General features: G+C 33.1%; 1 long non-coding RNA gene across 1 annotated transcript; it reads left to right on the forward strand.

Moving 5' to 3' along the window:
- Positions 1-4,393: 4,393 nt before the first annotated feature.
- LOC107837697 (uncharacterized) lies at positions 4,394-8,740 on the forward strand. Its single transcript, XR_001663732.1, has 3 exons — positions 4,394-4,519; positions 8,183-8,269; positions 8,616-8,740. It is a non-coding gene; the product is annotated as an uncharacterized LOC107837697 (long non-coding RNA).
- Positions 8,741-12,095: the final 3,355 nt, after the last annotated feature.

Genomic DNA, 12,095 nt, shown 5'->3' on the forward strand with positions numbered 1-12,095 from the left:
AAACTGTTCTCTGGCTATAAGGAAGATCTCAGTGGAGGATGATGGTCGTTATGGCTGCAGACGGTTCAACTCATCAGGAAAACAAGAAGACTCTGTGCTTCTTCTGTTGTTAAGAGTGAGTATTTATATCAAGTTTCAAACTGTCTTTATTATACAACAACTGAATAAACTGATGGCTGAAATAATTGATCCGTTAAGTTTGAATGTCTGTTTCTGTTCCAACCAGTGACTGAACAGAAGAACATCAGTGCTGTGACATTAACCTGCTCTGTGTTAATGAATAATGTTCAGTGAAGTGGCTGTATGACCATAATGAAGACATTAAACTGTTAAATCCACTAAAGTGTGAGCTTCTCAACTTCTCATCATCTTTACACATCCAAGAGTTTTGAGTTATTCAGATGTCAAGTTAAACCTGCAGGAGACATGAAGGAGTTTAGCTTCAGGATCAAACAGGTGAGAACATAATAAATGGTTAAATCATCTTTATTCTTGCCAAAAAGCTTTTCTGTTTTGTTTAAATCTCTTAAGCATGGTGAAAGCTTCTTATCAGTGTTTCTCCTGGATTCATGGTGTTTGTAGTTTCTGTGTCTGCAGCCATCTGGTGGAGGAAAACTAAAAGTGAGAGCAATTATTTAAAATATTAAACCTTTAAGTTTTAATAAAACTATGTTCTTTCTCAAGTCTAATGTCAGTGTTCTCTTTTTCAGAGATCAAACCTCAGATCATCAATGATAAGGTGAGTTTAACATTTGCATAAAAGACAAATGTGACCTAAATGGAGTAAAATAATTAAATGTTTTTATCTTTTTTTTAATAAAAAAATCACAAGTAGGTTGAGTTTATTTCCCCTCAGTGTCTCAATGAGGAAATAATGTTTAACCTTCATTCATGCTCATAAAATGACAAGTTTAAATCATAAAAACTAAAATCATAAACTGAATCAACTATGTAATAAGCATTTTGACTAAACCAGATGTTTAATTATTCAGTGTTCTCTAACTGTAACCAGCTGGTGTTATTAATGTGGCTGTTTTCCTCATTAAAGGGACAGAACCTGATCTCTGCTGCAGGATCCAGTCAAACATCTGTGAGATCAAACATTCAGTATTTCTTTCCTGATATTCAGAATTTCACATGTTGGTGAATTTTTTATTGTTTTGTCTTCATTTTAAAGGCTGAACCTGAAGAAGCTGTTCGCTGCACCTCCATCAGCTACACAAGGGACAACTCCATCCAAATAAAAGATTGGACTGGTTTAACTGGTTATCTTAAAGAAAATACATTAAACTGGAGACTTAAGGTGCCATTTATTTTTATTTAAAGCTCCTCTGTTGGACCCTTGATTGATCATAATGACCTCTATGTTACTGTCACCAAACCAAAACATTAAATCAGCTCATGTCTTCACTGTTCACATATAGTTTTTCTGCTTAAGTGATTAAAAAATGACAATTAAAAAAATTTGTTACACTAAATTGAGCTCCTTGTCCAGAAGAGGGTGCTATAAACATACTTTTATGATACGGCAAATATTTGGTCATTTTGTAACTGTACTTGAGCAAAATCTGATCTGGAAATGCATAAATGTAAATAGTAATATACTTTTGTTGAAAAATGTCACTGAGTTTCAGCTCTATCTATTGAGCCAGTGCTGATGTCACATGACCTAATATTAACACAACCTGCTGTAAGATTGGAGCTGTTATGTGAATGAAGTTAGCATTGAATTTCTTTGTTTTGTGTACTTGTTATAAACTTTTATTAAGATCAGGATCAAAGAGTGTTATGAGTGATTTAACCTAATGAGATTTGACTGAGATATTTTGTTATGTTTTTCTAGTTTTAATCTTTTTTTTTTTATCTCAGTCTTGGAGTCATGAACAATGATTAACTTTTTAGTTTCATTTTCTTTTCCAAATGTTCAAAAATGAATTCAATGAATTTAAGGTCTATTGTGTATTGCTGTAATAAAATAAAATAATAAAAAAATAAATATGCTTTTTGACTTATTATACTTTCCAGAGCAGTTTACTGGCATAGCAACAATTTGTTTATATCAGTTTAATTTAAAGCATTTGAATTTCACTTAATTTTAAATTTTCTCCATCTATACAATCTGAGTTACAATAAGAGTAATGTTGCTTGTTATGTATGTATCCATTTAAACAGGAAAAACTCATTGACAGTAAAACTTCTTTTTCCAAATACAAATTCTTACACTGAAGATTTACTGTTTATCTCCAGTAGGGGGCGCTGTAAGTTATTTTAACTGCAGACATTCTTAGATGAAGATTTTGGAGGATGATCATTGGCTATATTTGAGCATATTATTAATGCTGTGGTGTTCAAAGTGTGGTTAAAAATGAATAATAACTCCATCTGACTGGACCGATGCTCCTCTTCTCGCTCTTGCAGACTCAGATTATTGACCTTTTTTTATTCCTGTTGAAGAAAAGATCTGCTTCTTCCCTCTAGGAAATGTTGAACTCCAGGCTTTGATGGCTGCTGTGCAGCAGCTTTTAGATGTCTCTGGTCCAACACCTCTGATTCAGATTACAAAATGATTTCCTCTGCATGAAGTTACATTCTTCAGACTCTAACTTCAACTATTTTAGACAGATGGAGCTGAAATGTAGAGAAACTCCTGATTTTTACCAATTTGGAGACTTTTTGTGTAAGTCTACAGTTTTGGCAGCTCTAATTTAAGTGCAGCTTCTTTAATCATATCTCAGTATGTAGGTGAATAAATAGTTTCCATTCTCTCATGATTGTATTGACCATCTTTTATCTGCTCATCATTAACAGTTACAAACTTCTGAGCTCTTTAGCCACATCCTTGTAGAAATTTCCTCTTTCATTACTAAAAGGTCAGAATTAGAACGGGAAATTCACATATTTATATTTAAAATCTTCACACCTTCATCATCTTCCTCTCTTTAACACCTCTCTGTCAGAAACCATGATGATCTCATCCTGCTGCTTTTCTCTCTGAACATTTACTGATCAAATGTTTTCTTGTTAAAAAGACGAGATTTTGATTTTAAAAGTTTTGTTTCTGTAATCCTGTTATGTTGACAAGATGGATTAACTTGACACCATGTCCAAACTAGATTAGATTAAAAAATATACACACAAACCATCTGTCAGTTTGAGGAAGTGACATCATGCGGTTCAGAGGAAGTAGATGCTGCATCTCTACCAGTCAGTCACACAACTAGAAGACTGAGAACAAGAGACACACGATGGCTGAACTCAGATGGATTATAATGTTTTTCTTCTTTATGCTAACCTTTACAGGTAAGAATATTTTTTCAGTATATCCATTAATAGTGTAGGTTCATCTGATTTTATCAAAAACGTGCAAAGTTTTGACTATCTAAATCTTTTGGAGATGAATATTAATATCTGTATGTCAGTTATTAGGACATTAGCCGAAGCTGCACATTGTTAATTTTCTTTCTCTCATCTCCTCAGCAGCAGCAGATATAATCTGGTCTCACTTTGTTGTCAGAGATGGAGATGAAGTCTCTCTGCCTGCTGAATGTTTTAGAAACCAGATGGAAACTTGTGATAAAACTACCTGGATGTTCACTGGTCAAAGAAATAAAGCAGAAACACTGTTTGAAGATGGGAAGATTCATAACGATTCCAGAACTAAACCAGACAGACTGAGTGTTACATCAGACTGTTCTCTGGTTATAAAGAAGATCTCAGTGGAGGATGTTGGTCTTTATGTCTGCAGACAGTTTAAATCATCAGGACAAATAGTAGCAGAGTCTGAGGCTGATCTGTCTGTTATTAACAGTGAGTATTTATATCATTATGTTTTCACTTAAAAATATTTTTACTACAATAGACAATGATACAGTATCACTAAAACTGAAGTGATGAAGTCAGTATTAATGTTGTTACTGTATCAATATCTTCCTCAGTGATTGAACAGAAGATCAGTGATGAAACCATCCTGATCTGCTCTGTATCATCATTTGGTGGTGGATGTTCTCACTCAGTGAAGTGGCTGTATGATAACAAAGATGATGAAAATATCAAAACCATAACTCCTCCTCAGTCTGCCTGTTCAGCCACTGTGAGCTTCACAACTTCTCCTCATGTTTCCACATCAAAACGTTCTGAGTTATTCAGATGTCAAGTTAAATATGGAGGAGACATGAAGGAGTTTAGCTTCAGGATTTCACCTCAGAGAGAAAAACCAGGTGAGAAAATGACGAACTACTTCCAGTTTGTTGATGGAAAGATGCATATTATAACTTAACCAGTTTTCTAAAGCAAAAAGGTCTTCAACGGTCTGAAACTGTGACTGCAGTTGTGGAAAATGAATCTAACCTGGAAAGTTTTTGGTTGTGTTTTTATTCTATGTTTTCTGTTTTCTTTTTCCTGCCTGGTCTAACACAACAACCCAAAGTGATGCCAACTATGACAAGGATGAAAACAGGAAAGACTGAAAACCCAACACCAACCAAAACCTCAACAGGATGTGGTTCATCAAACTCTAAAGGTAAAAATAATCTCAGATTAAAAATAATCTCAGTGTTTAACTTCAATGGTTTCAAACATTGGAATGAAGAGGCAAAACAGGCTCAGATCATTTTATTGAGTTTTTCTATGTTGATGGTTAAAAAATGAAAAATCAGAATCAGCCACCAGAAACATGCAACATCTGAACACTCTCTCTTCTTTAGACATTAAAATATATTTTATATTTTAGAATGATAATGTAATCAATCTACAGATCTTCAGTTGTTTAAATCTTCTAAAATTATTTTTTTAAGTTCTGTGGTAAAGTTCTTAATGCCTGTTTTGTCCTAAAAAAACAAGTTATCTTCTTTGTTTCTACATATATTTTCAATAGATTTAATAATTACAATAAATCTACTGACATAATTCTAAAAATGTATCAAAGATAAAAATTAGAAAAGTAAAATAATACATTTCTGAATAATTGAAATAAAACATTAATATCATCATTACATTTAGAGTTTGATGAATCACTTCCTGTTTTGGGTTTTATTGTCTTTTTAGCCTTTCTTGTTTTCACTCTAGTCAAAGTCGTTGTCACTTTGGTTGGTTGTGTCGTACCTGGAAAAATAAGATTTTTTTTTTAGTTTGGAAAAACTTAAATGTTTGACTTTCTGTAAAAGTCAAAGCGATCTGAATTATTTATTAGAAAAAAATTGATTTGAGTAAGAGGGATGTCAATTTGTCATGTTAAACACACCTAATGAATTAAAAAAAATTATTAAATTGAGATAGATAAACTTACTGAATTGTGTTGGATGATCATAATACATTAATTTGGATAAACTCAGTAAATTGAGTTGGATACAAAACTGGCATTGAACTCAATTGTTTAAAGTAAAGTCAAAGTAAAAAGATCCTATAAGTTAATTAAGTTAATTTAAGTTAGATTTGTAGATTTTAAGTTAATTAAACACAAAAAGTTGTCATCAACCAACCAAATGAATTAAGTAAGATCAATGTAAATAAGTCCATTAGATGAACTGCAGCCAAAAATAATTTTTAGAGTGCACAGCTAAATGTTTTTCCTCCACATGGTGAAGAACAAGAAGCCAAATCTAAATGAGAATTTGAATCTAAATGTTTTCTGGTTCTCTGAAACATAATAATCTTCAACAGGCTGAAAATGTGACAGTAAATGAGAATAAATCCAACTTCGAAATGTTTGGATTGAGGGATTTGTTTCAGCTGTGACACAACGACCAAAAGGAATGACCACCACATGCAGAGGGGGGTTAAGGTGGCTTGAGCACCTGCCCCTTTTGCTCTTTGCCCCCAAGTGCCCTTTTGGTCAAATTTATTTATTTATTTATTTATTTATTTATTTATTTATTTATTTATTTATTCATTCATTGGTATCATTTTTCTAAGCCCTCTTCCGACACATAATAACATGTACTAAAATTATTATTTTTTATTTATTTTTTTAACAATATAATAAGCCCTCCGGTCACCTTGTTACCTTTGACCTTTTGCCCGTGACGCATGACCCAGTTGCCTGTCACGCAGTGAGATCAGGCGGCTAACTGGAGCTCAACGTAGCGAACGTTCCAGATTACAGATCAGTTTTTGGTGAATTAAAAAGAAAGTTTTTGGTGAATAAAGTGGAGCAGACCTGCTGCTTGTCAGATGACGGAAAGCGTTGAAGTCTCGTTTCTGCTTCAGCGGTTTAAGCAGAGAGGTAATGAAATACAACAGACACTGACAGGCCTCTGTCTGCCTTCCTCTGAAGAACTACTGAGCGGGAGGAGACAGCCAGGTGAGGAAGAACTGTTCTTATCTATCGATTCAGTATTTTTATCATACTGACATTAGGCTGCTGTTGTTGTGCTATTAGCTAGCTGCTAGCTAACGACTTTGCTAGCAAAGCTAGATAAATAAAAAGCTTCTTCCTTGTATGTTAATGATATCAGTCATTCTTCAGTATCACTTATCCAATAGGGGAACATCGACTGTCCAAAACCGATCATCTCCATAATGGATTTATGTCCGATCTTCTAATTTCCTTTGCTGCATAATGTACATTGCATTTATTCTGGCGTTAGGTAAATTTGTCTTGAAGGAGAATCGCACTTAAATAAAAGTCCAACAAAGATGTTCATTTAGAATTAAAAATAACTCACCCTGAACTACCATGATAGATATAATGTATGTCATTAATGAAGGGGAAAAAACTCAATACAGACTTTAAGTTTAGGGTCTGGTTCGCAGAGTATGAAGTTAAATTTTTCCCCAATTATTCAATGAAAAAATAAAATAACGTCAGTTAAGTAAAATAAAATTATCAAAACTTTTGGAATTGTAATGATTTATTTTGTTTAAACAACTTTTTTTAATTAAAAAACTCATTTTTGTCTGAACTTAAAAAGTTATTTGCCAAACATAAACTTTTATTTGCACACATCAGAAATCTTTTGTTGTGATTTTAGGCCCTGTCCACGACATCATGTGAGAATCACAAGCAAAACTTTGAGTTAAACAAAAACTTAGAATAACAAGAAAAGATTTCTGACATGTGCAAATAAGTTTGTTTTGCAAAAAAATAAAAAAATCACTTCATAAGACAAAAATGTGCGATTTGAATTTAAAAAAAAGTTTTTTAAGCAGAACTCAGCAGGCTTTTCTCATGGTGACATCCATTTTTGCTTCTTTTTTTTTGTTTTTTTTTCTGCAGTTCCACGTTAAAGTTTGATGCAGCTCTGCTTTCCTGAATGGACCATCTTCATCTCCACTGCAGTAGGAAACAGGCAGCTCTTTTTTTATAGATTACAGTACACTAAAAGGTTTCTTTGTGCCCTTGTTTATATTTTTAATAGTGTAATTCTGTAAAGACAAAATATGTCTGGTGGTCCAGCTCTGATTTACATATCTTGCTAAATTGTGGGTTTGAATATTGCAAAACTTTCTTATAACAAAATAGACCTGCAGAAATAAATTACTAATAAAATATCTTACATATGCATAGTTGTATGTTCTATATAGAGATTTTCCTTTGCTTTCATTACATATGTCACAATTTTGTAATTTATCAAAATTACAAAATTTTGATAAATTTTGTAATTTAGCTGAGTGGCTGCTTTGTTGATATTCTGTCCTAAAAAGCGGTTAGATGTGCCCTTTGTTTTGTTGAGCACCTGCCCCTTTACTGGTCTCTGCACAGCCCTGCTCAGGACTTTTAAAAAAATTAATCCACTGTAGGTGTATATGTTCACTGCATGAAAACCTGAGCATTCAGATCTAGAAAACATATTTCTGCAGATGGCAGCAGGACAACAGGGAGGAGGCAGAGGAGATTGACATTTTTTCATTGTTTGTAATAATTACTGCATGATGGGAACACAGTTATGTTTTCACACAGTAGAGTCTGAGTTAAAATATAACTAAGTTAATTAAAACAGTAACTATGAACAAATGGTACACAACCAAAGTATTTGTATTTTGATGATTTTGTGACATGAATAAATCCTGGATATTTATCACCAGTCTAAGTTGGGACTTCATTAAAACAGGAAGATCATCAGAGAGTCACTAATCAACCTGGGAAACAGTAAAGGAAGGGAAATGTCAGGACCCTGTTATGATGTTAGAATTGCTTTATTAATACACATAAAAATGTAGAAAATATGTTTTATTTCTATTTCAGGTCTGTGGCGTATCGTCATCGTCTCTGTGGGTTTAGCAGCTCTTTCAATAACTGTTGTGAGCGTCAACATTTGGACAAGAACTAAAGGTAAAAAGTTGAGAGAAACAACAGTTTGATAATCTGTTGAATGAAAATACTTCATTTATGATAAATAGAAATAAGTGGCATAAAACCCTGAAACAGATTATTTATTAATGTAAAGAGAAAAGTGGTTTGTTTTGTTTAACTCCTAACACCTGGTGGTGATGTAAGTTTTATCATAAATGTTTCGATGTCACTATATTGCTTTTTAGACTCCTCTGATGTTCTGGATTACCTTTACAAAATGATTTAGATAAAAATTTTGAACAGTGATATGACATCAGCTGTCACAGATTTTTTTTTAATTTCTAAAATTAATTATGTGTATTTCTATGTTTTCTTTGTCACAAAGAGCATAAAGAAGATGACGGTGCAGTGAACTATGAAAACATCTGATGATTTTATTTCCACCAAACTTTTCTCAACATCAATTCAGAAAAACAGTCACAGCTGTTTAAATTAATTTTATATAATATCACATGTTAAGATAATTGTGACATAAAACAATATAGTACTATAGTTATAAAGACATTAAAACAATGTTTCTACATTTATTTACAGGATTCTGAAGTACTGTACAAATTTTGTTACTTTAAATGAAATATGTAATATAAAAATGACATTTTGTTTGAGATCTGAAGTTAAAAATTAAAATCTGATTTAATAAATTAAAGGAAAATACTTTTAATATGGGCAGAAATATACTGATACACATTTTGACAATGTGAAAAGATGTTTGTAATATTTTAGAATTTTTTTTATCTTTAAGAATTTCTGCTTTGTATTTGTGTAACTGGAAATATATGCATGTAAAAACTCTGGTATATAAATGTGCTGATAAATCACAAAGTGTGGTTGTGAATCCATTTTGCTATCCTGTAAACAGGATGAACTGTATAAGGATAAACAAACTGTAAAATGTCTGAGAATTCATCTTTGGGCATTTTAGAGATAAAAATAAAAAAAATAAAAGTAATTACACCAGTTCCACATTTAATTTTAAGTTCAGTTTACAAAGCATAAAGCTGAGAGAAAAACACTGCAGTTGAGATAATTAACTTACGCAAAAGTTTGAAACCTGCAGATTAATGACACTGACCGATCTGAGCTGATTGGTCAATGTCATGTCAATCACAAATTTAACCATCCAATCAGAGAACAGATGGTTTGGCTGTCAGACCTGATTTTACTGAGTTTCAGATAAAATCTGATTCTGTAAATGTGTTGCTCTGTAGCTGCAGGTTTAAAATAAACTGAGTTGATTAGTGAATAAAATGTCCCATCAACGTTCTAACCAGGTGTATTTATGTGGTTATTGATGGTTAAAACCTCAGAGCTCTGCTGCTGCTGCTACATTTAATCATCATTTCACAGAAAGACACTTCAGAGATCAAACAGATCTATTTAAAATAAAATAAAATGGAAACTGATGGATTTATAAAACTGGACTTTTAATCTGCTTCTCTCCATCCACACTAATCAGATTTCCTGGATACTTTTGTTTAATTATTCAGATTTCTAAGACCAAACTAGAGGAAGTTCATTTTTCACATTAATCTAAAAATGCATCTTGGTCTTCTTCCTTTTTTAAAGACTTCTTGCATGTCACTGACTGTCGTGTCACAAAGTGGGACCAAATAAAATCCTCTTCTGACGTTAATATTTAGTTTCTTCAGATCATCTTTTATGGATTTCAAAGTAAATGCATAATAAGTAATAAACCACACTTTGGTCATCAACGCTGTGAAACCAAGCAGATGTTACCAAATAAAGCGCTGAGCCTCCATCAGTCAGAGTGAGGAAGTGGTGAGTATCAGGAAGTAGAAGCTCCATCTGTGTTCAGTCAGACAGTCTGACTGTGAGAGCAACAGACGCACAATGGCTCAACTCCCATGGATTCAAGGCTTTTTATTCATCATCCTGCAGCTCACAGGTAGGAAGACACTAAACATTTCTATAGAGCTACAGACCATAGATCTGCTTTACTCACTGGGTTCAGATTTAATATTTATGCTCCTGTTTTATCTTCCAACAGTCACTGCAGAGAGAACATCTGTTATAAAGAGAGCTGGAGATGAAGTCATGTTGTCATGTTCAAAACTGATCGATGGTCAGAGGAAGTGCAGCAGAACAACATGGATCTTTGTTGGTTCTGGAAGCAGATCATCAGTAGAGCTGGTTTCACTCAGTGAGATTAACAACTTTAAACCAAACAGACTGAATCTGACATCAAAATGTTCTCTGGTTATAAAGAAGGTCAGAGAGGAAGATGCTGGACTTTATCAATGTCAACAGTGGAAACCAGAAAACACAGAGACTCCATTTCATCAGTCTGATGTAGATCTGTCTGTTGTTAACTGTGAGTTTTAACATTAGTGATTATTTCCTATATCTGTTAGAATCAGTGATTTGTTTGAGTAATTAATGACAGGGATTACAATAAAGAAGGTATTTTAAACTTTTTAAATATTTCTGTCTTTATCAGTGACTGAAAGGAGAATCAGAACGTGAAACTGTCTTTGGCTTCATGATTTGGATTCATCTAAATAATTTTTTCTGTTTTCAGCAGGAAAAGTTCAACCAACAACAAAACCTGGAAACACAAAGTCAGAGTCAACCAAACAAAAAACAGACGATGTTTCAAAAACCTCTGAAGGTAATGATTTTACTAATATTCAAAATGTAATATTAAAATGTTTTCATTTTGTGTTTGATTAAAATTTTCTTCAGTTACTTTAATAACCAAACTTTTGTTTAGCGTCACTGATATTATATGAAGATTTGATCACATTTGGGTTTTTAATTCACTGATAAAAATATGTATTTTAATTTACACTGAAAATCCCCAGATTTTAATTAATAAAAACTGGATGAAGGCATCAGATATGAACATAAAAACATTTACTTGATCGCGAGGCATCACCTTCTTCTTAACTGGAAATCAACTTTTGCCCCCTCCAGCACAATGTGGATAAATGAGGTCTTGTCCTTTTTGAGGGTGGAGAAAATTAGATATTCAAAAATTGGAAACTTGAACAAATTCTACTTTAAATGGCAAACATTTATTAAGTTTATTGCTTCAGTCTAGAAATGTAAACCTCCCTGCGCATCAATCCCCCGTTTTTATTTACGTATTTACTTATTTTATTTACTTATTAATTTTTTCTAATTTAATTTTTTTATTTTTTATTTTTTTTATTTATTTTTTTTAAGAGCGGAAATACTATTTAAGGAGTTGTTTGGCAGAAGAAAGACCTTGGCACCTCGGTTCTGTGGAAAGAGACTTTGGCTTCGCACCAGGTCAACCTGACCGACTCTTTCCTTCCATTTGCGTGCAAAACGCAAATGGAACTAGAATTTACTGGAAAGGACGTCTGTTAAGATAAAATGCACAATTTGAGATAAATTGTCCTATTCAGCAATTCTGAAATGGAGCAGATGTTGAGTTCGTGAGGTCCAAAATACTTTAAAGGTCGCCCAATACACACTCAGTATAAAACGTGCCAGAATCTTTCTGCAAAACAACAGTTGCACGCCATTGGTTGAAACTTTCCAACACACACTGATGAAGATGAGAAGGTATAAAAGATATTAAGACTTCGGAGAGATTTTTGTGACAAGACAATGACAATGAAGATTTTGTACTGAACTGAAGAAACTGTAACGAGGTATCAGTGGTAGTGTAATAAATCTCCGGCTCGTCTATGGCCTAGCAGCAAGAACTACGTCTCTGTGCGTTATTTCTTTTACTTAGATATTTAAGAGTATAGCCACCTTTCAAATCCCCAATAACACTTGCAATTTGAAAGTTCAATAAAACAATGAGAAATTG

The sequence above is a fragment of the Poecilia formosa genome, unplaced genomic scaffold (assembly GCF_000485575.1).
Source record: "Poecilia formosa unplaced genomic scaffold, Poecilia_formosa-5.1.2 Scaffold168, whole genome shotgun sequence".
Classification (NCBI taxonomy): domain Eukaryota; kingdom Metazoa; phylum Chordata; class Actinopteri; order Cyprinodontiformes; family Poeciliidae; genus Poecilia; species Poecilia formosa.